This window comes from Tauraco erythrolophus, chromosome Z, assembly GCF_009769465.1.
Source record: "Tauraco erythrolophus isolate bTauEry1 chromosome Z, bTauEry1.pri, whole genome shotgun sequence".
Taxonomy (NCBI): Eukaryota; Metazoa; Chordata; class Aves; order Musophagiformes; family Musophagidae; genus Tauraco; species Tauraco erythrolophus.
In genome coordinates, this window is record NC_141496.1 from 37,412,892 (window position 1) to 37,440,342 (window position 27,451).

The window sequence follows — 27,451 nt, forward strand, 5'->3', positions numbered from 1 at the left end:
TACTCAGAGGCTTGCATAAGTGGCTATGAGAGCCTATAGCTGCTACATGGTCCTCCTAGCCCCAAGAGCTGGTGAGAGCTGAATCATAGAATCATAGAACGGTTTGGGTTGGAAAGGACCTTAAAGATCATCCTGTTCCAAACCACCTTCCATTAGACCAGGTTGCTCAAAGCCTCATCCAACCTGGCCTTGAACGCTTCCAGGGATGGGGCATCTACAACTTCTCTGGGCAACCTGTTCCAGTGCCTCACCATGACAAGGAAGAATTTCCTCCTTATATCTAATCAAACTCTACCCTCTTTCAGTTCCAAGCTCTTGCCCCTTGTCCTATCACTACACGTCCTTGCAAAAAGCCCCTTTTCAGCTTTCTGTTAGGACCCCTTTAGGTACTGGAAGGCTGCTAGAAGGTGTCCCTGGAGCCTTCTTTTCTCCAGGCTGAACAACCCCAACTCTCTCAGCCTGTCTTCATAGCAGAGGTGCTCCAGCCCTCCAGCATAGTTGCGGCCCTCCCCTGGAGCCCCTCCAACAGCAACATGTCCTTCTTCTGTTTGGACCCTAGAGCTGAACTCAGTACTTCAGGTGGGGATATGCTACACCTCATATGATCATTCCACAGCAGAGATAGAGTTGTCACCCAGGAGGATACCAGCCAGTGTTTTGCTCTGTGAAAATATTTCCAATTGTTTCAGTGAGACTTAGGTTCAGTCCTTGACTCCCAGCTTCTGTAGATTTATGTCTTTGATGGGTTAAGGACTTAAATGTGGCTGACATATGGATTTTGTTCTTTTTGTTTTAAGCAGGTGGTTTCTATTAAAATATTTTTGTTGGGTTTTTATATAATGTTTTTATTGTACAGCAACCCACCGTGTCTCAATGGGGAAGCATTTTATATGTTCAGGCTTATTAGCAATACTTATTATTATTTCAAAAGGTTGGATTAGCTCATTTGTAAGCTAAAGACACAAAGGTATTATGTACTCTGTTTTCCCTAAACTTTAGATTAGAAGAACAGAAGACGAATAGTGAACCGGATCCTGAAAAGTCAGCTTTAGTATTATTATGCACAAATAGCAGTATTTATGCAAAAAACAGTGTAATTATGTATAAATAAATAAAATCTGCCCTGAAATGAATGCCATCAATAGCATTATAATAGGGAGAACATTTGACATCTAGGCCCTGTTGTGCAAGGCAAACAAAGTGCATAGTCCTTGTTCCTAAAATGGTTTTAGGAGTTTGGAGAGACAAATGGAGAGACACCAATCCTCGATCTCACAGGTCGCTTTGATACGGGACCTGGCACAGCTCTGTTTCCTGAATTTGGGTTGTGTTTCCAATTTGTTTGAGGCAAGGGATGCTGAGTGCTGGGGAGGAGGAAAAGAGAACTTCTGCTGGTTCGGAACGCTGGGATTCCTCACAAATGTAGTCTCTGCACTCAGAAGAGGAAATCAGTTTTTTTCTGTCTCAGGTGTCATCATTTCCACAAAGGGACAAAGAAGATACAGAAATTCAAGGGACTCTTGATATTGCATGATTTTAAGCCTTTCACCAACTACCATCGAGATGATTTGCATGACCCTTTGTGTCCCTTATTTTCCTTGTCATTTTAGGACAAGTAGCCAGTCATGGAAAGACAGAGCCTACTCTAAACAAGATGCTAATGCTGTTTACCTACAGCTCCTGAAGAAGTGCTTTTGTTATCAATCATAATGACGAGAGCACTTAACTTGGCTACTCTTAAGAGAAGTCCCTGATTCTTTCAGCCTTCCCTTTTGTGTTGCTCATGGACAAAATCAGAAATAACTCAACATTACATATGAGAAATTATCAAATAGGGTTGATAATTGGGAAAACTGGTTGTGATTTTCAAACCCGATCTTTATATCTTTGAAAATTTTTTTGTGTAGCAGACTTGTAAATATTTTTATCTAAATTTTTAACATTATTCTATTTTTATACCGGTTTTATATTTTTGATATTGCACAAAAAAAACCTACTCTTTTTTTTTTTTTCGGTTTGTTAAAAGCTAAGCCAAGATCTAAACATGGAAAACCAATCCTGAGTGAACTAAATAGAGGAAAATGAGAGGAAAATGTCAGATATTCTTATTTTTTTGGTTCATTTTCATTAAGAATCAAATCCCCAAGCGTCTCTGTAGGTAAAAATGATGACTGTTTTATTCTTAGGACAAACGGAGTCTAACTGACAAAGAATTAGACTTTCACAAAGTTTGACAGCAGCTTTTTTGTTCACCTGTACATAACGTACCTTCTTAAAAGAAGAAATTTGTTTCTAACTTCTGCTTAAAACAAACGATTACGCAAAATTATACTATACTAGTTCAATTCATGAAAAACACATGTTGTGGGAGATTTCTGGAGACACTTATACTGGCATGGTGACAGTCAAGCTCAGCTGTAAAATAACTGCCATTCTTGTCCCGTCTCACCATGACATGGCTGCTGTTTTATGCTAGAAGATGTAAACGGATATCAGTAAAAATATTGCACTGTAATCTACAACACCAACATGGTGAATGGATTTCCATGTAAATTTTCATTTTGTTAATTTATCAGCATGATGCAAAGAAAGGTATGTGACTGAAATGCATGTATTTTGTTTGACTTAGTTTTGCCGCCTTCCAGTTCTGGAGCGCGAATTCTGGAGTATAAACTCTATTCAGATGTTCTACTCAAATCTAAGAAAGCAGTAACTTCCCTGAGCAATTTCAGTCAGTTGCTTTTCAAACGACAGGCTGAAAATTTCATGTGAATAACCTTTTTTCAGTATTATCAACATTGTGAGATTGTCTTCTGTCATCTTACTAGGATGCTTTGGAGTCGTTCTGAGACACATATAATGAAGGCATGGGAGAAAAAAGGGGAACAAAACATTTTGAACTTGAACTCATCCTGAGTTTATGTAAAGGTTTACATAAGCTCTTAGTTTACCTTTTATTGATCCATGCTATAGATATTCAGAATATCCATGCATTGAAGCTACTGTGTCCGTGTATCTGTATTGAGTCGAACTAGGAGAAAGTACAGAATAAGGAGGTGCCATTCAGACTGCCACCAAGTTGTAAGAAAAATTATCTAGGCAGAAGATTTAACAGCAAATAGTAAGAAAATGATAAAATAGGCCATCTGAAATAAATGAGACTAGCAGCAGGCACTAATGGCAGTCACTGAGACATTCCAGTGAATCTCCTCCGGGATGAACTTCTACAACTGAGGAGTCTCAAGCAAAATAGATCTGCCTTGGGGCTAAATCTGAACAAACCCAAGGGCTGCGAGCATGTTGGCCCCAGCTGACCAGAACTGCTGCCTGTAGTTCAAAAGTGTTACAAAATGAAAACACTCAGAGCCCTTGGCTAGAAAGATATTCCGGCTTAATACTTAGCCTTGGCATTCAAAAACTTTTATGGCTTTCTTTTCAGCTTCCAAGAGATACCTCTTGTTACACTTGAAGACCTTGCTACCACTAAAATCAATGGCAAAACTCTTACTGGCTTTAATGGGAGCGGGATCAATATGGCAACTCCTCTGTCTCTGACATGCAGTTCAGATCCTGTTCCTCTTCTGTATAGCATCTGCACTCATTAGTAGCCCTACTTAAGGAAGGTACTTGCAGAGGAAAGTATCTCATTTCTGAGGGTGGCAGAATTGGTTCCAAATCCATCTTTTAATTTCAAAATGGTTTTGTTTTTTTCCTCTTCTTTAAGGGTTTGATAGCATGAATCCATGTTCTGTACGGTGGGAGAAGACAAGCCCTCATTTAGGTTCATTTGCCCTTCTCTTTTCTTGAAACTCTTTCGGATTCTCATCCACTCAATTAAGCCTAGCTATATGGGTCATGGCATGATTATTACTCCTCTTTTTTTTTGTTTTTTTTTTTTTAAAGATTAGCAATTTTTACAAAGGTTTGCTGACTTTTCCTGCTCTGTTATCCTGGTGAGTGTCTCTGAAATCGTTTAGTTCCACAGTTGAATATGTAAGAGTCTAACTCCGCTGTTACTCTAAATCCCATCAAAATCAAAACCAGTTAGATACTTTTATGATTTTTCAGATCAGGTCCTTATCTCTAATGAAAAAGTTGGGCTGTTTCCCAACATACTTACTGACATGCTTCACATCAACTTTTTTAAAAATGCATGTCTGATGGGAAATGAGTGTAAGTGATGGCTTAGGATGTTGTCAGCACAGTACCAGGCAAAGTAGAGTCACAGTCCTTCAGAGAGAATGAAAACAGTGTATAGGTAAGTTTCTTTTCTACTCACTAAATAAATCCTCTTTCAGCTAGAAAAAAACCTATCTGATCGGGAAAAGAGTGGGGAAAAGTCATTCTCAGTGCTATTACTTCTTTACTCCAGGTGTCGCCCGTGAAGAGACAGGATGGCCAGGCAGGAGCTGACGGAACGCAAAGCCAACCCTCCATGCCCCAACATGCTCTCCAGCTCTGGACATGTCGAAGGAAGGTGTGTTCACAGTATCACAACACAACCATTCTCCTCTTTCTCACCTGTGCTCAGGTGGTCCTGAGCCTCGATACAGGTTTGTTTTGCATCTGTCAGCAGTTGGGGCTTGTTTCGAGTCCCAGATTGTCAGCTCTGTGCTATGCAGACTTGTCAGGGAATTAAGCCTGAGCCTATTATAGTCAAGATGTTTTCTAAATCTCTTAAAATTTAGTTTAAAAATAAATTGGGAAAAAAAATACTAATTTTTTTTTCAGTAAACATATTTAGTAAAATTTAGTGAGTGAAAGTCACAGGCAAGCATGACCTAGACTACCAGATGTAAAGAATCAAGCCATAGGAGAAAATCCAGATAGCCTTGGTGAACGAAAGACAGCTCTGCTCCCTCTGGGAGCCTCCCGTCTGCCTTCAAAAGCCTCGCCTTTGAGCTCAGTGATTCTCATAAAATTTGTATTTCTCCTCTTTCTTCCCCACGCAATCAGGTTGCGACTGTTGCGTTGTTTCTACACGTCAGTGGCTGCTTGTTGAGTAAGGTGTGGTTGAACATGAGCCAGGCTGGCAGAATAGGGCCCTCGGTGAAGAGAGTGAAAGCGAAGGTTGCAGGCTCCGCGCTGCTAATCTGTCTGGACAGGGAGGCAAAGAGGCAGAGTTCGGCCCTTCTATATTTAGCTCCAGGGCAGCCATGCTATCTGCATGCCATTGCTGAGGGGTAGGATTGCATCCCTCCAGCCTGCTTTGTGTGGCTTCTTACATTGTCTGCACTTGTAAGACCATCTGAAGTAGAGAAGTAGGAAAACCAGCAATAAACACGCACTCCCAGGGATACTCTGACATCGGTTGCAGCGTTGCTCATCCAAGGGGCATATCTCTTGCCCATAAACATGATGACAGATCTGTTTTCTGCCCAGCTCGCTTCTGGAAGCTATAGAGCATGTGGCAGGGAGACGTTAAGTAAAGCGGGTTGAGATGCACCAGCTGGGAGCAGATTTTTCTTTGGGAGCATCTCAGGACTCTCTGAACACCTATGAAGCCCAGGGGCTGCAGCTCTGGGCAGATCTTTACCTGGGATTTGCAGAGCAGAAAAAGGATTCTAGCTTCTCCCACCGTCCTGGCCACCACGAGGCTGGAAACCAGCCAAGTGGAGCTTCCCGAGGAGCGAGGGGGCTGCTCCCGCCGCTTCAGTCCTAAGCGGCAATACCCACGTGAATGAATTAAAAAGTAATAAGTTCAATGAGTTTGACACAATCTATGGATTCAGAAGTAATTAACAAGGATAATTAACTTTAAAAGGGAAACCAAATGATTTGTAAGGGAAAAAGTGGAGAAGAGATTCAGCGTTATTTGTCCAACTGATTCCCTTAAATAGATTAGCTTAACCTTCTTTTACTGAGATGCTGTAACAGCATCAAGCACATCTACTTTTTCCCTGTCTCTTACCTGCCTGGTTTCAGATCATACTTATACCAACACAATTTTAGGAAAACATCTGAGCATTTTACAAAAATCAATCCCTCATTGAACAAATATTAACTGGAGCTGTAGCTGAAGTAAATGATATATAGGCTTATTAAAGAAATCATGTAACATCCTGATTGTTGATCCAGTCATTATGTGAAGTTTACACTGTTACCATGGCTGGCAAGATGTTAGTATCTGAAAGTCATGCTCAGACAGAGGATTTGCCTTCTTTTCACAGTACTTTTATTTGTATCATAGCTTCATGGATGGAGCTCTGTTATGGACCAGCATTTATCTGCGGTTTGCTTTTATAACCTACCTCTAAGTTTCTGGAAAGGCCAAATTCTCCTTCTTCGCTTTTTTGCGGTGCAAGAAATTGTCTGGAGTTCCTCGTAGCAGACCTATCAGTTTCCTAAATGAATGCTAAGAATATGTAGAAGCATCAAAAGACATATCCAGAATCTTTTCTCCTATGAGCTTTCTGTTTGTTTCTACATCCAGTGTTTTCTGATGGAGGTACGGTCCTCTAATCGTATCTGTGATGATGCAATCTTGTGCAGCCCATTTGCCAGCATCGCCAGAACCCTTATTTCCTTGATTTCTACTCCCCTCAAAATCTGTTTCAGATTCACCATGTCTCTATCCCTCCTCCGCTCCATTTTGCTTCTATCTGCAGCCACTGTGGGACCTTTGAAAGCTAACGCTAAAACATTACATAAAAACACTATTTCCTCCAATTTTCATCTCCACTACATTTCATCTTTTTAAGAATTACTATTTTGTTTAAAAGAAGCTTTTTGGAAAATTCTGCCTCAGTGTTTTTTCCCAATGGCTGCTTTTATTTAATCCAGTGTGTAGATGCTCCATAGGCTGACTATGGCCTTAGAAATATTCATAAGAAGTTTTCCTGAAACTAATGGGAATTGTGAAGCAGGCAAAATTTGTCGATTTTCTTTTCTTAGGCTATGCTCCTCAGGGCAGTTCACATTTTTTATAGTGTGCAGCCAACGAGGGTGACAATATCATATGGAAAAATGAAGCAATCGCCAGATATTTTCCATCTCAGTTAATAAGCCCCTGCTCTGTTTCAGACTGAAGCTTATACTGAGGACAGGCAAGGATTTTGTTTTATGCTGGAAATATATGTCTAGTGCTCTTTAAAAAAAAAAAAAAAAAAAGGAAATTTATGAGCAACTCAATCTTCATGTTTTTAATCCTTAAGTTCTTTCAAAGGCTACCAATGGTTCAGGGCCAAATGTTGAAGTGATTCTGTAATACAAAAACAAGTCCAGTCTGGAAAAAATACAACAGAGCAAAACCATTTGGCTTTGGACCTTTCATCACTATTTGGTATAGTGACACTGAACGAGATCTAAGCTATTGAAAGATGGCCAGTGCGATATTTCAAGATGTGAATAAGCATGTTACTTTTTAGGTGAAACTGTGGGCATTTCATGGTGTTTTACAAGACTATTTTACATACAAAATAACGATATATATGCAAAATCTAAATCCCATGACAAAGTTTCTGACTCACTGAGTTTTATACTGTTTCCTGTTAAGAAATGCTTCCTTTGTGCATGTCAACAGTGCTTTCAGTTATTATGTTCAGTTTCCTTTCACAGGCTTCAAACAACTTCTCTTTTTTTTCCCTTTTGCTTTCTCCATATTTTCTCTTAATTTGTTGACGTGGTAGTTATTTACTTTTGGAAATAAGATGTAATAATGTAAATCGTATTTTTAATTTGTCAAAGGTATCAGACATAAGCTTTATTGTTGATTTGTCCAATATGACACCCCTCATATCGTATGTTAATAAAAATCGTATTTCACAGGCTGGTGTAAGTGCCCTTTATTCTTGCTTGTTACAGACATTAGAGGGAAAAGCGCTGCAAGGCTCAGATAAAAATTTCAACAAGCCTTTGGTTCCCTAAAGGCTTCTCTTCTTTTCATTACTGCTTACTTTTGTGAGTTTGGTTTGTGAGGATTTTTTCTTTCTCTCTGCATTTTTTGTGCATTTACTACTTGTGGAAAGTGTTCGATTAAGAGCTCTGGTATATGTATCTACTACTCTTTTCAATACCTCCTCAGGAAAATACAGGAATCTGACTTTGGGTAAGCTAAAGCAAAATGTAAGCCCATTTTCCTATCTCTTTTTTCCCAGCAACAACAGTGAATAGGTCCCAATCTAGTTCTTGACAAGACTCTAGCTGCCAATGGGTATTTTTTAACAGACAATGGACCATCCAGTCTTTTGATATAACTGGCACAGATCTGCTCAAGACAGTTGGATTATTTACATTTTCAGTTTGGCTGAGAAAGACAATTTAGAGAGAAAGAGTATGTTTCATTACAGTCCCTTGGCTATAATGAATCACACATGGTGTTAGAAATACTGCTGGCCACCTCCAAATATATAGTGCATTTCTACAGAGAATAGAGTCATTCACAGTGAGAAACCCCTCTGATCCATTAAGATGAACAAAGTCCTTTCGTTATCTCAGGTCTTTGGATCTGAATCAAAGAATCATAGAATGGTTCGAGTTGGAAGGGACCTTAAAGATCATCTAGTTCCAAGCCCCTTGCCATGGGCAGAGACACCTTCCACTAGATCAGGTTGCTCAAAGCCTCATGCAGCCTGGCCTTAAACACTTTCAGGGATGGGGCAGCCACAGCTTCTCTGGGCAACCTGGCCCAGTGCCTCACCACCCTCAATGTAAAAAAATTTCTTCCTTACATCTAACTGATATCTCCCCTCTTTCAGTTTAAAGTCATTGCTCCTTGTCTTGTCACTACATACCCTAGACAAAAGTACCTTCTCCAGCTTTCTTGTAGGCCCCTTTAGGTACTGGAAGTCTGCTAGAATGTGTTCCTGGAGCCTTCTCTTCTCCAGGCTGAACAGCCCCAACTCTCTCAGCCTGTCTTCATAGCAGAGGTGCTCCAGCCCTCACGTCATCTTCGTGGACCTCCTCTGGAGTCGTTCCAGCAGCTCCATGTCCTTCTTGTGTTGAGGACTCCAGAGCTGAACACAGTATTCCAGGTGGGGTCTCACGAGAGCAGAGCACAGGGGTAGAATCCCCTCCCTCAACCTGCTGGCCACACTTCTTTTGATGTAGAGCAGGATACAGTTGACTTTCTGGGCTGCAAGTGTACATTTCCGGCTCATGTGGAGCTTCTCATCAACCAACAATCCCAGGTCCTTGTCTTCAGGTCTGCTCTCAATCCATTCTGCACCCAACCTGTACTTTCACTTGGGATTGCCCCGACCCACGTGCAGGACCTTGCACTTGGCCTTGTTGAACTTCATGAGGTTCTCACAGGCCCATCTCTCCAGCCTGTCAAGGTCCCTCTGGATGGCATCCCTTCCCTCCAGTGTGTCCACAACACCACACAGCTTGGTGTCGTCAGCAAACTTGCTGAGGGTGCACTTGATCCCACTGTCCATGGCACCGACAAATATCAAATAGCATAGGATCCAATACTGATCTCTGAGGATTAGTATGAATCTCTAATATGTAGACTTTTGGTGTCTGTGGTGGTGGTTTTGTACTTTATGCCAGTATAAAGTACAAGAACAACACTTGAGTATCCTTAGTTACAGCAGGAAATGTTAGAGCTTTTCATTAATTCAAGTCCCCGGATATGAACTGCTTTCTTTCTGTGTGTGTTTTTAAAGTCTTTAATATCTGAGATGTGCCTACCCGGAATTTTGTGCAAGGCGCACAAAGGCCAGCTACTAAAAACAGATCCAAGGTTCAGGCAGGTTAACATTCAGTTTAAGTTAATTTATAGTCCGCATCAGAAAGGAAAAATTTCAAAAGCATTGTTGTGCAGATGAATGTTTTTTTTTATTGTACAAAGTACTTATTTTAACAAATAAGGGATCCATGGATATTTGAAAAGTTTTATATTATTGCAGTAGTAACAAAATGCAAGGTAAACAAATACAGGTTGTCCTCTTCACAGCCAAGCATACAAATTTCCCAGTACTCAAAGAGCTTTGAGATTGAAGATAAGAGTATACAAAATTTTCTCTGCCTGTTTTCCAAAATTCACATTACTCAGTAGTCTGTCTGAGCCTGCAGCATTGTAATAGCTGATGATGGTATGGATGAATGAATTTGTTAAATTCTCCATTGCCTTTCTGAGTAAGTTTGCCTACGAGGCTTTAACACGAATTCATCAAATACATATTACAAAAGCAGCGTGGGACTTGAATGCTCAATTGTAGTTGATCTGATACAGATGAATCTTATACACGAGGAAACCTTAGTGTTCTTTCATTTTCCATACATTAACTTTAAAGTAAGCAGTAGGAAAATGTCAAAGAAAATAAAGAAGGCAAAATAAGGTACTTCAGGCTTAAGAAGTTAGCTTCTTTTCAAAGTGATGCATGGGTGGTACTGTATAAATTCCTGTTTGTGAATAAGATTCGTGTATGCCTCCCAGGTACCATTTTGAAAGATACTCTTGGTCTTAGAACATTTATATTTGTCTGTCATTAAGAAAATGTAACGCAGTGAGTCACCTATTGAAAAGAGGGCTACAGAACCACTACTGTCAAAGCCCAGTGAAAAGAGGGACTCTGTGTGTGAAATATCACAATTGCAAACTGGAGGAGAATGTCTCTTGCCTCCTCTCTGAATTCAAAATATATATATCTGTGTTTAAACTCTTATCTCATTATTGATATTATTATTATCAGTCTTATTATTATCACTTATTTATTTGAACAGCTCTGCAGCTTGCTAGGTACTTTACGTGTGGGTGAAATGCACATTATCTGCCCTAGATAACATGTTATTTTTCTTCTCTGTTATTACTTCTCAAATTATTCCACAAATCACAGTCTGTAGTTACTGTATGCCATTAGCTAAAATTTCAAACATCATAAACATGGAATTAAGATTTCAGTCAGGAAGAAGAAAAGGATGAGGTATGTTCGAGTCAGAAACTGTTTGTCTCTTCGCAGATAAATACCTTAATAATTAGCGTTTACAGGAAAGAACAAAGAGCTCAGAACTAGACTCTAAAGTTTAGTCACTTGTTATACATAAAATGTATTGTTTAAACTGAATTTTAAAAAGTGTTGGTATTTAAGGCGGAGGTGGATACTTGCTCAACTCAACTGAATGAAAAAGCAAGATTAGTTACAGATGCTGGTCCCAAAGGCAAAAAAAAAGAATGGGCAAAGGGAGGTGAGAAGAGAGTGAAGTGCTGATTCTGCTCCGCAAAGCGCCACTAAGAAATCTAATTAGTTTCAGGATAACACATAAGTTTGTGAACTGCCACAGTTCTCTTCCCATCAGTCCTAAATGGCACCTGCCACACAAATTATGTCTTGCTAGTTGCAAAGTAGTTCCAACTGCATCCTTCAGCAACAGGACCAGGTAGATCCCCTCACCCAAAACCCATAGCTCAGACACAGTTCAGACCGATGGACAGGGAGAGACTCAACCCGCCGAAGGATTTTTTAGCTCCTTGAGAAAGTACAGAAGCACGGGTGCTTGCCCACTCAGCAGACTTGCTGTTAGGACTATAGGATCTAACCAATGGATTCTAACTATTTCTTTTCTCTATTAGGGATTTGAAGGTTTTGTTCTATTTTGTTTTGGTTTTCTGTGCATCATCAACATAGTTTGTGACACTTAAGTTATAATCACTTATTCTTGCATAACATGTTTAAAAGATACCATAGACACAGCACAATGCTATTATTACTTTGCCTTTCTTGCTGCCTTAAGAATGGGACTGCCTTACACACAAAAAGTGCCAAACCCTTATCCTCTGAATCTCAAATTCTGGCTGACAGTTTAAATTACCATCATTTTACGTCTTATCTACATATACCTCTTAGCTAGATAGACTTGATATCAGAACCTATGTGCAAAGAATGTTACTATTGTAAAAATGTTGCTGTTAACCATTATGCTAAGTTGGAATTTAAATTGCATTAGGAAAAATGTATAGCAAGCCTAAACCAATAACGTCTTCAGAAACAAAAAAATCAACTGTTTCATGGCAGGTGGTCTAGGAAGACAAAAGCTGTATCAAAGTGACACCACAGTAACTTATTTTCCAATCTGAGATTTTTATGAGAGTTTTCAGAGCTACAGTCCAGCTACATCACTTATGGGAATAACAAGAGCATTGCATCTTAGTATTTTTGGTATAATGAGCTTACCTCACATCACAGCTCCCATGAAGACCTGCCCCATGGCTAGATAATGAGGAGATGACTGTGTAATGCTTGCACCTGATGAGCCTCCTAACCCTATTGTACTTGAGACAGGCTTCAAACTGGAGCAGTACAAGTCCCATCTTAAAAGCTGAAGAGATGCACAGCTCTGTAATCCATCCTAGAGACAATTCCCATCTCCCTTCTTTGCAGTAGCCACACGAGTCTAGTTGGAGAAAGATCATCCGTAACAAAGATACACAAACCATATCTCACTGCTTAGGTTCCTCTACACAAACATGAGGTCTCTACAGGTCAATACACGCAGGCATCTTCAGTCCTTTCCCTAACAAAGAGTCGCACAAAAAAAGAGTGGGAAATAATGGCAGGCATTTGGCAACAGTAATCCCTTGGAACATGTCATTATTCTATGGCATAACAGATGCAAATATCTCATATTTATGAGGTATGGAGCTTTTCTGTATCCTAGAATACTTCTTTGTGGTGGCTGGAAAAAAAAATATTTGTTTGTTGCTCTGGAAAGTTCTCATCGGTAGACATGAGAAGTCAATAGAGAGACCTTTTGGGGCCTAACTTAATTCTAGCGATGGATGTCCACCATCTCATCAGTATGTGAGTCAGTCCTTTCAGCAGTACAACACAATACTCGAGTCAGTCCTTTCAGCAGTACAACACAATACTCCTACACAGAGACACTATTTAAAAATAAGTAAATACAGTCCATAATAAAGCCCAAATTCTGATATAAAATTAAGCTGAGGCAATAAAATATTAGTTTGTCCCTACATACTCACCAAAAGAACATTACTGTAGTCTATTTAAAAGCATGAGATATGGAATAAATATTGTCATATATTTATGTCAAATGTTTAGAGAAGGAAAATCTCTTCTAATACTTTTTAATTTATATGTTTTCTTTCACTGGTCCTTTAAAAATAGTAACCACAGATTTTGTAGTCTGTCTGGACGCAGAAGATTTATTAGTACTTATAAATGTGAAGAGGTTTCTATTACTGTATTCACTATTGCATCTAGTTTTTTAAGCTGGTTGTTCTGCAGGTCAGATTTCAAGAAAAGCAAATGTCTTTGCCCACAGTTTCTCTGTTTTCAATAGTCATTGCAATTTTTGTAGAGTGGGGGAAGAGTAATTTCACAAGACCTTCTACATGGCTCAGTAGGTAGTTTCCCATGCTCAGTCTCATAGTTCAGAGCAGCTTTTTCTGTCTGCCTGTGAAGTCTGCTTCAAGATGTTGGTCTTGAGGGATAGTGGAAGACATTCTAAAAAGACAGTTTTCTTATAGGAAATACAGTAGTTCACCATAGGGTGATATAACATAGTCTAGCCAAACTGTCTTCATTATACGCTTTACGGGGAAGTTACATCCTTTCAATCAATAAACCCATACAGATACTATATTAACCAATCTTCAATTATATGTAATAGTATTTCTAAAAATTGTCATAGTAGAGGTCTGTTCTGTTCATAGTCATATATACCATGAGGAGAGAAACCGTAAATCCTTTTACTGACTTTTATAGGGTTTGGATTCAAATTGGTGATGTAGTTGCAGCTAAATTGCTCTCATAGGATAGAAATACTCTGCCGGAGGACTTTGAAATTGCTGTGTTCATACATATGTCAAAGCCATAATAAGGTAGGTCTCTTTGACCAGACGTCAGAAATACCTTTTTACCAGGTGGCTGTGTCATCTATTTTACAAAAGTGTAATTTGTTTTAAAGAAAAGTTATTTCTAAAAGTTTTATTGGCATAATAAAGGCAGTTTATCACATAATTCTGTAATTCATCATATGCACAGCACTGTTCGATGAATATGTATTTTCTTGCCAAATACTTGTATACTTGCCAAAGTTTTACAGTTAATTAGATATTTGGCTTTATTCATTGGCTTCAATAAAGTTACCCCAAAGATGAAATTGGCCCAATGTTTATGAAATGCCAAATAAGAGCTAAGTAAAATGTTTCCTAATTAGGGTGGAGGGATGTCTTGTGAACTAAGTTCTACTATTAATTAGACAGAAAATATCAAGCTCACTTTTATATTATGAACCTGACTCAGATTAGAACCAGGGCTCGAGAAGCCCTTGATTTTCTGTGATCTGTGTCCATTTTATTTTCATCTTCCAAACCAGAACACATCACTTTTACATTATACTTATTTTTTCTCTTAATTCCCCATTTTTTTAATCAAAGTGTAAGCTCCATTTAGAAAGTAAAATGTTTGATAATCTTTAGAGGCAGAGTTGCAAAGGAATGACTTGAACTGGCTGTTTTGAAAAAAAAAGCTGAATTAGAAAAGCAGATTCTTCTTCTGGAGTGGAATGGGCATGATGTTATTTTAGCAGAGCTTTGGAATAAGGAAATAAAATGGCAAAGGCCAGGAGAAGAAAAATGAAAAGTCTTTGTATAACAACCATTGTTTACTTTAAATGCAAAGGATGTTCTTTTGAACTGAATACTGTGTTAAGTGTTAAGCCAAAACCAAAATTATATTAATGGAAAGAAAGTAAAGACTTTGACTCCCTGATGAATTTTTTTTAATTCCTGTGGAAAGTTTGATGGCCTGTTTTTCTCCTTATAAAAAAACTATAGCAGTTTTAAGACATGTTGAGTCTTTGTTTGTTTAATTCAGAATAGCCAGAAAAAATGGACGCAGTAGATACTGCACAATATATTGACAGTTAAGGTAAACTGTGGCCAGTATATTACCGTTAGCTGCTTATGTTAGAGAGATAAAGATGTTTATGTATTTCCACAAAGGAAGCTTGTGTGTACATGGCATTTTTTCAGCAATTCAGGTGGGGATATGTCGTACGTCGCTTGGAGCTCCTACGTCGCAATGGTGGTTCCCAGTGAGGAAAGATGCTCGCACCAAATCAAGTCCTCTGCTTTGTGTGGCTGTTGTCTGTTGGGTTTTCTTCTCATCTCTTGGTGCCTTTTCACTTTAAATCATGAGGCCATTGAAGCAAAAAGTAAAAATTTTCATTTCAACATGGTCAAATTGCTGTGTTGGTGTCACCAGCTTTGAGGTCAGTGCAGAGTGAGCGGTGTGCTTTATAACATAGTGATGATTCAAAAATATAGGTTCCCTATTTTTTCTGTTCTTTTAGCAGTTAAATGATACTTGCCTACCTAATTATTTACTACCAACTATTTTTATTCTTCTTTTGCTCAACGGGTGTCCTTGCTTTTTAGCTTTACTATGTCTTTCTCAGCTCATCAAAAGTAAACGGGGGACCTGGCTACCCGGGATATGGAGAAGGCTGAGGTTCTCAATTACTTTTTTGCCTCAGTCTTCACTGGCAACAGCTCCAGTGGCACAGCCCAAGTCACAGAAGGCAAAGGCAGGGACTGGGAGAATGAAGAACCGCCCACTGTAGGAGAACATCAGGTTCGAGACCATCTAAAGAACCTGAAGGTGCACAAGTCCATGGGACCAGATGAGGTGCATCCGCAGGTCCTAAGGGAACTGGCAGATGAAGTTGCTAAGCCACTATCCATCATATTTCAGAAGTCGTGGCAATCTGGTGAATTTCCCAATGACTGGAAGAGGAGAAACATAACCCCCATCTTTAAAAGGGGAAAAAAAGAAGACCCAGGGAGCTACAGGCCAGTCAGTCTCACCTTTGTGCCTGGCAAGATCCTGGAGCAGATCCTCCTGGCAGCTATGCTAAGGCACATGGAAAATAAGGAAGTGATTGGCGACGGTCAACATGGCTTCACTAAGGGCAAATCCTGCCTGGCTAATTTGGTGGCCTTCTACGATGGGGTTACAGCATTGACGGATAGGGGAAGAGCAACTGACATCGTCTATCTGGACTTATCCAAAGCATTTGATACTGTCCCACACCACATCCTTGTCTCTAAACTGGAGAGACATGGTTTTGATTGATGGACCACTCGGTGGATAAGGAATTGGCTGGATGGTCGCACTCAAAGAGTTGTGGTCAACGGTTCAATGTCCAAGTGGAGGCCTGTGACGAGTGGTGTTCCTCAGGTGTCGGTACTGGGACCAGTGCTATTTAACATCTTTGTTGGTGACATGGACAGTGGGATTGAGTGCACCCTCAACAAGTTTGCTGACGACACCAAGCTGTGTGGTGTTGTGGGCACGCTGGAGGGAAGGGACGCCATCCAGAGGGACCTTGACAAGCTGGAGAGGTGGGCCTGTGAGAACCTCATGAAGTTCAACAAGGCCAAGCGCAAGGTTCTGCACGTGGGTCGGGACAATCCCAAGCACAAGTCCACGCTGGGCGGAGAATGGATTGAGAGCAGCCCTGAGGAAAAGGACTTGGGAGTGCTGCTGGATGAGAAGCTCCACATGAGCCGGCAATGTGTTTTGGCAGCCCAGAAAGCAAATCGTATACTGGGCTGTATCAAAAGAAGTGTGGCCAGCAGGTCGAGGGAAGTGATTCTGCCCCTCTGCTCTCGAGAGACCCCACCTGGAATACTGCGTTCAGCTCTGGGGTCCCCAACATAAGAAGGATATGGAGCTACTGGAGTGGGTCCAGAGGAGGGCCATGAAGATGATCCAAGGGCTGGATCACCTCTGAAAACAGGCTGAGAGAGTTGGGGCTGGTCAGCCCAGAGAAGAGAAGGCTCTGGGGTGATCTTATCGCAGCTTTCCAGTACCTAAAGAGGGCCTACAAGAAAGCTGGAAAGGGACTTTTTACAAGGGCATGTAGTGATGGGACAAGGGGCAATGTGTTTAAACTGAAAGAGAGAAGATTTTGATTAGATATAAGGAAGAAATTTTTTACATTGAGGGTGGTGAGGCAGTGGAACAGGTTGCCCAGAGAAGTTGTGGATGCCCCATCTCTGGAAGTTTTTAAGGCCAGGTTGGATGAGACTTTGGGCAACCAGATGTAGTGGAGGATTTCCCTGCCCATGGCAGGGGGGTTGGAACTAGATGATCTTTGAGGTCCCTTCCAACCCTAAGCATTCTATGATTCTATCATTCTGTTCTCTGACGCCTCTAGTGGACTGGAACTTGGGGATTTTGGGAAGTGTTTGAGAAAACAAACCTTAAAAGGAAGGACTGCAGAAGGACAGGCGAGAGTGAGGACTATGGGTCAAGAAGGAGAGCTCTGACTCCATCTCCCGCGGTTCTCAGTGACATATCTTCTAGCAATGCCATTCAACCCAGTTCTTTTTACCCTACTGCCAGCCTCTGGGGCTCCACGTGTGCCCACCACCCCCCCCACGCCCCCGGCTTCGCTGCCATGTGGCTCTGTGCAGCCGAGCAGTCATGCAGCTGAACCAGTTCCTCAATATGGCTCTCCGCACAGCTGCACGAACAGCTGCGCAGCCATGGGGGAGGCAGTGCACAGGTCAGTGTGGGACGGTGGCCGCAACCACCAGCAGAAACGCACATCCTTGTTTGGGAGGCAGGGTGGTTGGTACAATGTGCAGCTAGAGGTTGTGAAACGAGGGATGAGCATGCTCTAACATCCTTATCTCAGACACAGTTTGTCAGTAAATGCCAGTTCTGGGGAATTTTACATATAACTTTTCTGAGGTTATAAATTTAGCCCTAATCAAGCTCTTGGGTCTTACTGGCTTTCTCCTAACAAAGCTTGGCACCTTTGGTGCTCCTTAAGCAAACTTACCGGCGACCGAAATATTTTCTTCATCTTGCACTTTCTTGGAGAAAAGGATAGAATAATGTTGGAAATGCAGAGTGGAAACAAGATCTTTTCTGTCAGGTGATAACAAGAGGATGGGACACAAGTGTTGGCCTCACTAGCAGAAGAAAAGCAGTGGCAAAGAGACCCTGGCCATTCATTTTTGTCTGTGTTATTCACAGTATGTCTATAAACTTCACCTTCATTGAGCTACTTCTTTGGAGGGACAGCTCTGTTTGGACTATCCAGTGTATACTGACTCTCTTCCCTTCTCTTCTCTATTGGATTTGTTGCGCACCTCAACATGGCACAAAGTTAGCTGCTTATCCCACCAGCTCTGGTGCTTCAAAGACCTGTTTTACAGTTTTGCCAAAGGCAATGCACCTTTTCAATGAGGCAGTGGCCTTATAAAGTCTTGGATTATGCAAAGTGCATATCCCTGTTCATGTGTCAAGACAGGTATCCTCCCTTGATCGCCATGTACTACCAAGCACCACCAAAGTCTGCTTCATGGAGAGGGCTCTTTTCTCAACAGCTTGCCTGCCTGGGAAAAGTATCATTAAGATTCATGGGACTGAGTTTTGCTTTCTACAGAGGGAGAATATGACCCAAACCACTTGGATGGCCCATAGGAGCGACTGCAGCTCCAGGGCCACAACGTTGGCTTCAAAATGTCTCTGGAAGAAGAGTGTTCTTCCTCCCCTTTCCCTGCAGAGCAGACAGAGACGCAAACAGCCTATGATGGCAGATTCACCCCTACAAGCATCTAGCTTCTCTGTGATTGACAGTGATAGCACACGTACTTTGAAAGCTCTAATGTTGATGATTAAGCCTTAATAAAAGCAAATAAGGTGGTGTCTGTGTGTACCCCAGTCAGCCAAGCAGATATCTACCTGGCATCTTGTAAATTAATCTGGGTGTTTATGCTGTAGATCATGATGAACGTGTTGCTATAGCAACCTACATTTCTTCCATTTTTTTGCTGCTAATTATCCTAACATCACCACCAGCTACTAAATCTTTGAATTCCTAATGAATGCGTGTGGAAGGCAGTTTCTTGATACATCTCTCTTACTATATCAGCAGGATGACATAATTAAAGATTAATGGATATTGATTATTTAGGGTTTATTGGAGCCTGCCGTTCTAATACATATGTGCTTGTGAACCCAAAGGATCTGCCTGATCGTGCTTGGTTCATTCTGCCAATGTGCTCCAATTGTTGGTGAAATCGTGCTAGGAGAGTGCACTTTCTGTCAGATGCTCAACTCACTGCTCCCACTGACTTCAAGCCTTTGCAACCCTGGGATTCTGGTCCCTGAATTCAGGGGACTCACTGGCAAAGCTGTCACAATCCTTAAGAGCATATCTGGTTTTCTGTTGGGATATATTTTGGTTTGGGTGTTGTTTTCTTTTGGTGGTTTGGTTTTTTTTTGGGGGTGGATGTTGTTAATTTCTTTTTCTTTGTGTTTTCTTTTGTTTTTTTTTCCTTTACTGATATGGTATAAAAGCAAAATGTTGATACCATCTTGGAAAGGCAAGCATCCTCAGTAATTGCTGAGATACTGGGCGTTGTTGAGGCTGTGAATGTTGAAGAAGACATCAGGCAATAGATCTCTCTCAGAGGCTACTGCTTCAGACAGTTAACAGACTCAAACACATCTTGAAGGTGTTAGCACCACAGTTCCAAGCTTTCTTTGTAAGGTATTACAACTAGATATCCTTTGTTCCCATACAGCTGTTACTTTGTTCCAGTATTGTAATTTCAGGACCAAAGCTCCTCACCATAAGACTTTAGTACGTGATTCTTCCTCTGACCTTGATGAAATCCTCTTTCTTCTGGATCGGCATTGCTCCTTGAGTTGCCATCTGTGCCTAATATTGCCCAGATATTTCAGTGTTGCTAAAATCATTTAGGGAAGAGAGGAAACATTAATTGAAACCAGAAAATGTACATAGAAACACATCAACTTTGATCTTGTCTCGAGAACACAGTAAAGGAAGAAAATGGCCTTTTTATATCTTGCCTTTAAATTTGACTTTTGAATACTGGTTATTCCATAATTGTTACTTATTTTCGTACTTGGAAGCAAGCTGAGATATAGCTGTGAGAAGTGGTCCTTAAAGGTTTTTGTGTATAAGAATCTAATGATCGGAGGAATGAGAAAAGGTAGAAAAAGTGATGGCCATCAAGAAGCTGTGAATGCATCAGTCTCTGGTTTTAGGTTTTTTTTTCCTGTGTTTATATCATAATTAAAGCTATGCTATAGGTTGTTTTTATTCCCCAGTTAACCTCTCTGTTTGGCCCCTATGCACACACATGATGGCCTGGATTTTGTTTCTCATTGAATTTTGCATTGGTGCAAAATGAGAGCAATTCCACTGAGAGCACTGAGACTTAGGTCGGAATCCAGAGTACCAATTCCATATATTAAAAAGCTTTACCATTTCTATAAAGTAGTGGTAAAGGAAAAACATTGCTAAAAAACTGTATTGAAGGTAATTGCTTCCTAACCGAGACCTTGAATACCATTTTCAGCAAAGAGTGAAGTTTGAATGTTGCATTATATGCTCCTGTAAATGGCATTTTCATATACAAATGCTAGCAGCCCCTTAATTAGTGTTTGTAGCAGTGCAAGTTGGAGCACAGTGGTGTTTAGGATATACATTATGTCCACCTAATGTAATTACTTTCTGTTATATTCAGTGCAGTAAGCAATAAAACAATTAGGCAGCTTTTCAAATTTATCAAGGTAGCAGTAGCAGAGAAACCTTTTGTTCCATTTTTCCTGTGTGGATCCTGAAGGCTGGCAGCAGAACAGTGATTCATGCCACAATCATGGCTTAAAATTCCTTTTTGCACAATGAGCCAATGGAATTTGGTGTTCCTTCTGGATTTTCTGCATATGGAGATTAAATATCTTGTAGAGCAGAGGTCAGAACAAAGGAAAAAGGCCGGTTCCTTGAAGCAAACAAAATAAGTTAGAGCAAATACATTTAAAATAGATGGGGTTTGTTTCTCTATGTACAAAAAAAATCTCTCACATACCTATTGTTTTGCTTAACAGCCATATTAGAGAAAAATTATGAGACTATGTAAGTAAATTTTAGCCTTATATGCATGTTACCAGGTCATGAACTGAGTGTCCTCAGCTTAAAAAAAAAAAATCAGGCAAATCAAATTAGATTCACTGAAAAGCTATATCGAACCTGAGTGCTAAGTTTTGATCTAAGCTAAATTTATTTCAAACCTGGAACAAGTTAGTTTTGAGTGGAAATGATGTCTGTCTCTGGTTTTGCATACCTTCCACCATAAACCAAGAAAAAAGTGTTCCAGCTGAGTTTTGCTTTGAATTTCTTAGTTCATATGAAACTCAAAATGAAACTCTTGGTTGTGTGAACCGAAACTGGAAAAAAATGCACACAGCTTTAGACAGCATGTTGCTTGCAGAACGATTGCATCATTGCAAACATTGAGGGCGATGTTCTTCTCCTTGCATGCATACAACAGAGAAGAGGGGAGAATATTCTGATCCCCTTATATTTTTAGTGAGCTCCCATGCAAAAGTTAGGTAGGATTCCATTCACCTCCTAGGCATAAGCTCGGGGCACCTCACAAATACATCCGTGGGATTTATGCATAAGGGAAACGACTCTGCCATGCTGTGAAGCTAACAGTTTCACAAGCTTGGAAGTGGTATGCTACTTAAAAGTGCAAGCCTGTTTTCCTCACACACAGTTCCAAGTACATTTAGAAGCAATTTGTCTGATATATTTTTAGTGGACGTGAAAATGGCGAGAAAGGATGAATGTTTGTAATAATAAATCCTCTCGCCGCTCCATCCACCTCCGTACACCTCCCTGATTTCTCTCACTAGTTAAGGCATTAGCTATTCTTACTCCTCCCACTGATTTCCTGTTTTATTATCATTCGTATTATAATAGCACTAAGAAGTCCAATCATACATCAATTGAAAACCTGTCTGCCTTTGATATTGGTGAACAAAAAGTAAAAAGTGGGCTAAACGGAGGGGAAAAGCACTGCCCAAGGCTGTTAAAGCCAGAGAATAACAAAGAGTTCCTCGTGTTATGGCCTATGGTAGTATATATCTCCTATACAAACCTGTAGGTTGATGCTTCCTAAAGACAATCTGCCTCCCCAAGCCTTTTCAGAGCCAAAATGTCCCCAGTAAGTCAGCCCTGTGCACCAACTGTCTCTGCATCTCAAAAGCTCATCTTCTCTCGAGCCCGATGCTGGGCATCAGTTAATTGTATCTGCCAGAAAACATTCCAAATGAAATAGATTCACCACTGGGGGCAGGGGGTGGGGGGGAAAGAAGAAGAAGTTAAAAACAAAGGGAAAAAAAAAAAAGGATAGAAAACAAAGGCCCATCCTAATCAGGTTATTTATAGGTTCAAGACTTTGTACTGATTTTAATTGAAGAAACATTTTAAACATTTATCCAGGCTTTCAAAAGCACGTATTAGTCATTGACTTATATATTCTTCTACATGTGCTCAATATTTAGGCAATTTACTATTTTTATCTTAATTAAGATAGATCTTCTCAGCCAGCAACAAGCTAAGTCATCTGTACTGTCATAGCAGTCAAACCGTCGAGGCGCTGAATTTTGAGATGTGTCTGCCTCAGTGGGAGGGTTCCTGGAAGAAACATTTATTTCTGCGCCGCTGTCGTTTAGAAACGAGCATACGTAAACCTGCCTCAACGAAAGGCTGGAGGAGCTCAGCCAACCCAGCTTAACAAACACAAGGTTAGGGAGCAAAGTCCATTAAAACAAAAATGTCAAGAAGGGTTTTTTCTGTCTAGCAAAGACATGACAAGATCCGTGTCACTAAACACTGTTCAGGGCAGAAATGCATTTTTTTCCCCTTGTTACTTAACCATAGGTACAACAAATGAAATGTTGACTACCTTTTGATGTTTCTGAGTCAAAACGGATATATTTCGAAAGAAATTCACCAGGTCTTTTGTATGCTTTGGGTCTTGATTCTGTGGTGAAACTCCATCACCTCTAAGCAGACTAGATAGTCATAGTGGTCTTCTCTAGCTGAACTCTCTGTACAGCCATGTCTATTTGCAGTGCCAAGTGTTGTGTCTATTTAATATACAAATACTCTGATACCTAAAGAAATGGTCCATCTGAAATATTTTCATATTTTAGTCATAATCTGGGTAATGCAATATGGAGAAACAAATTTGATAGCTCATATTTCAGGATAATTTGGGGGTCTTTAGTCGTTAAACAGGTAAATTAAATTATGCATATCCTTATATTACCTGTTCATGGTAACAAAATCAGCAACCTAACAAGAGTTTTAGATTTCACCTGGGTTTGTTTTTTTTCCCAATTTACCTGAACGTGCTTTACAAGATGACGTTTACAGTAACATCTCCTGTTACTCTATGCTCTGCTACAAAAACATCTCTGCTTTTGTAGCAAAGCATAAAGAGGTGTTGAATCTAAAACCATTTACCTAGCTCTGGCAAGCAAATTTTACCAGTTCTAGAAATTCCATTTCCTCCTATAAATGCTTTGAGTTCAGTCAGATCTGGTGGAGTTTTACAGGGATTCCCATGTAATAGTTAACATTTATGAAGCTGTGCAGATCACATCACAATAAAAAAAATGATGTGGAATACTTCGCTAGTTCTCCTCCTGATTCTTATGGAAGCAAATAAATATGGAAAGAAAACAGTAGGAAGAAATGGAGAAAGAAAGCTTTTCCTGTATACCAAAAGAAACATTCTGGGGAAAATTATTTATTGGGAAATACTAAAGAAGCAAATTTTTATTTCATTCAGAACAGTTCTATTATTCTGTTCTCTCAATGGTACAGTTTGCTCTGAAAAAATCAGAGATAAATGTATATTTCCCCTTTAGTTCTCCTTCTTCCATCTTGCAAGACAAGAGAAGGCCATGATGTCCTGTGGCTCATAGCATCCTAGAATGCCTTAGTATCGGAGGCATTTCCAGGATTAGATCATTTGCTTCTCTAGCTTGCTCTTCATGCTTCCATCTGCAGTCCTGCAGCATGTGGCAAACAAGAAGCCTCCACAGAATCTTGCGCAATCACCATCTCCTCTAGTTGAATCTCCAGTCATCCTGTTGTATCTGTGGCTTCCTTCAACCTGGATTTACACCCTATGTTTAGTCACAGTCCTTACCATCCAAAAGGAAGATGATGCACACAGTTAGATACAATATGTATAGTGATGTGTGTGTATATATACACACATGCACACATGCAGATACACATACACACATTTTTATATATATCATTTATCTCCAGTGATAACAAGTATAGCAGTTTTTATTTTTTTCCTACTGTTGCTCACAAAGAAGACTACAGGGAAAAACAGCTCTGTAATTGCCAGAACATAAGTTAAACAACACGATGTTTTGTTATAGAAATACAAATTGTTTACAGTAATTTATAATATGCAGATATGTTTTAAATGGGCAAATCCTTGCATTGCCTACTTGAATTCTAGCAGCTAAGTATAATTCAGTGCTACTTTAATTTTCTATTATACTCATGCTAAGTGATTTTCATGCACATCAGATGCAGTATGCAGCCTGAAGTAGCAGTGGATAGAGAAAACTAAAATCCTTCTAGCTGGTACTGAGAGATAAAGAAACTGAGTTGTTTTTAATATTAGAAGTAGATTTATGGTAAAATTAGATGATGGGCTAATCCCGAGACACTATCCGCACTCCCTTAATAGAGACAGCTCTTTTCTCTACAGTCTTTGCATATGTTCATTTAAAATGTTGTCTCCTCCACTTATCAGTCTCTGTCTAAGCAAAATTTGATCAAGTGCAGGGAATATAATGGATTGACTATCATCGATAGCGAATACCCAAACATCCGTATCGCACAGATTTTACTGTATCCAGGCCCAATTCTGCGGTCTCATAGCAAATGTTACCACTGGAGCATGTAAAGCAGTTTTTGAGCTCTCCATGCCAACTAAGGAAGCCCCACTGTTCTGGACATTGCATCATAAAGAGTTGTATGACATCATGATAATGAAAAGCACACATATAAAGGCTCTGGCATTCTGCTGTTGGGATAAAGGATGCTTGGTGGTAAAAGTCTCATCTCACTGAGAATAGAGAAGGGAACCATTTACCCCAAAAAGACATCAGGAGAAAAAAGAGACAGCATCTGTCTATCAATATGCTGATTTTATTTGTATAAATAGTTTCACTATCACTGTTATTAAAAGTACTGATACAATTTTGGGGAGACTCTAGGCTTTCATCAGTGGCTGAATGCTAAAAAAAACACATCACAAAGAGTTTTATCTCCAAAGTGTCTTATCAATCAACAAAACTAAATGAGGCTGTCCTGTGAGGAGCATTCCATCATACACCGATGTCTTCCAAAAACATAATTACTTTTGTCCTTCTTAGGGACCCAGCCTAGGAGACCGTGGGCAGGTTCGTTTCCAGTGTGGTCTGTGAGAATCAACACATGATGTCACAGAGCTTACAGAGATCGCAAGGGCAATAACACCAATGACAGGTGCTGTTGTTGATGATAAAGGTATTGAAGTTTTCTGTGAACCCCAACATGAGCGCAGAAAATGTGTATTGTCACACTGTTCTGATCAAGAGAGTCTTGAACCTCTCATCTATGATAAAATCAAAGCTGCTGCGTGCACAGAATGACATCTCTTTTTTTGTGTGTATGAATCTAACTGGAAAAACATTTTTCCAAAGACTGTACTATCATTTTCTGAACTTTTATTACAGGAGTTCTGTACCTATCAGTTTCACATGCTTCCTTAACCAGCAAATGATGTGGTAAAATTGTGGGTAGTGGCAGCATGAAGAACAGAACCATTTTAATTTGTCCCATCTGGCATATTAACATTAATAAAAGATGTTTAAAAAGAAATGCCTTGAAAGGCTTTCACCTACTGATTTAACAAGATAATAAGGAAAGCTTGCAATCTGCCACTAAATATAACTGATAAGAATAAGAGTGAGTTTAAAATGATGATAACAGAGATTAACCTCCGAAACACTGATATAAAAAGAAAAAAAAACCCTGCTGATTGCAACATATGAACATTAAAACTGGCAACCAAACTGCCTATTATTTTTGGCTAATAGGGTATATCCGAGTACAGATTATCGCCAATTTAACAAACATTGTGAACCATCGAGGGACTTTTCACCAATCAGGTCAACGCAGAGACGGAGCATTCCTAACCCTATAATTGCCCACCGAGGGTACCCCATGCTGGGGAATTAACTGCTCTTTGATTGTTCCATTAAATTTTAACCAATGAATCGTCCTATTTTCAGGCTGCTCTAAGGGGGAAAGTAACATTTTTAATTTGTCTAAAATAATTATAGCATTACTTATTTTGGTTATTTGTACTCCAGTATTTAAACGCCCTGAGTGGTTTGACAGAGGCAGAGAGGGCTGGCTGCGGAGACTGGTGCTGATGATTCCCCCCACTGCCCTGCTTAGTCCCAGATTTCAGTCGTTTGTGCCCAAATTTAAATTCCATGAAATAAAGGTAACGTTCACCTAGGATTGTCACAAGTGTAGTAACAAATTTTGCAATAACCCCCCTTCCTCTAGCAACCTATTCCAATGCTGAAAACGGACTCACTCTTCTTTTTCTCCTTTGACTGCCTCGAAGCCACATTTTCATCCCTGCTTTGGTCTGTTTCTCAGAGCAAAGTGATATTTTTTCCTTTCATTATTCACGAAGATTTGTATTTAAGTCTGTGAGAAGGTGCATGTTCAATTTTTGTTTCCAGGAGAACAGCAGTTGATATACGGTATGTCTGATACCGCAAGAGCGAGATTCACCTTCTGTGTTCCCAGCTGGGATGAAAGAAGCTTGGTGTCACCCAAGAATGACTTTTGAGATCGTAGAGGTGTGCAATAAACCAGTATTAAGGATTATTGGCCGAGCTTATACACCACACTCACTTCTCATGCATTACTCAGAAGCATTCATAATGCAGGCAAACAACTATTTTAATTCATGTGAAAATGAGAGGCAAGTTTCCGAGCCAGACCCAAATGAGTGTCACAGCGGAGGTCAGCCAGCAAAGCGGTGGACTGCCCTCCACTCTGTCCTTGTTGCTCCACACCTCGTCATCTCTTTGGCAGATGCTGTCCATCTCGCCAAGCAGCTCCGTACTGTTTTGACGTGCGGAAATGGGCGTACAGATATGAATGATCTGCATGTCTTGCCAAACGCCAGGATGCCCTATCAGGAAACTCTAGATCAAGATGCAGGAGACAATCATGTGAAAAATACCTGAAACTGATATAAATGTCAAAATATTTTAAAATATAATAATTTCCATTAGCTATATAAATAGAACAGCAAGAAAAATATTACAATGGCTGTAAAATAGCTGTGACAAAGAGACAGTGAGAAGTAATAGCATGTATCAGTGTTTACAGAAATAATGGGCTTTATTTAGCATATCTATTTTCAACCGGTTAGACAGTGTATGTATTCCAACGTGTTCGTGTCTCCAAATTGGGGATCAGATTGCAGAATATGACAGATGATGAATTAGGGAGATGGGACAATAACAAGGCAAAAGTTTATTAAAAGGTTAAGAGCTCTTAAAACCAGACTCAGTCTAGACGAATTATGCTGAAGAAGGCATGA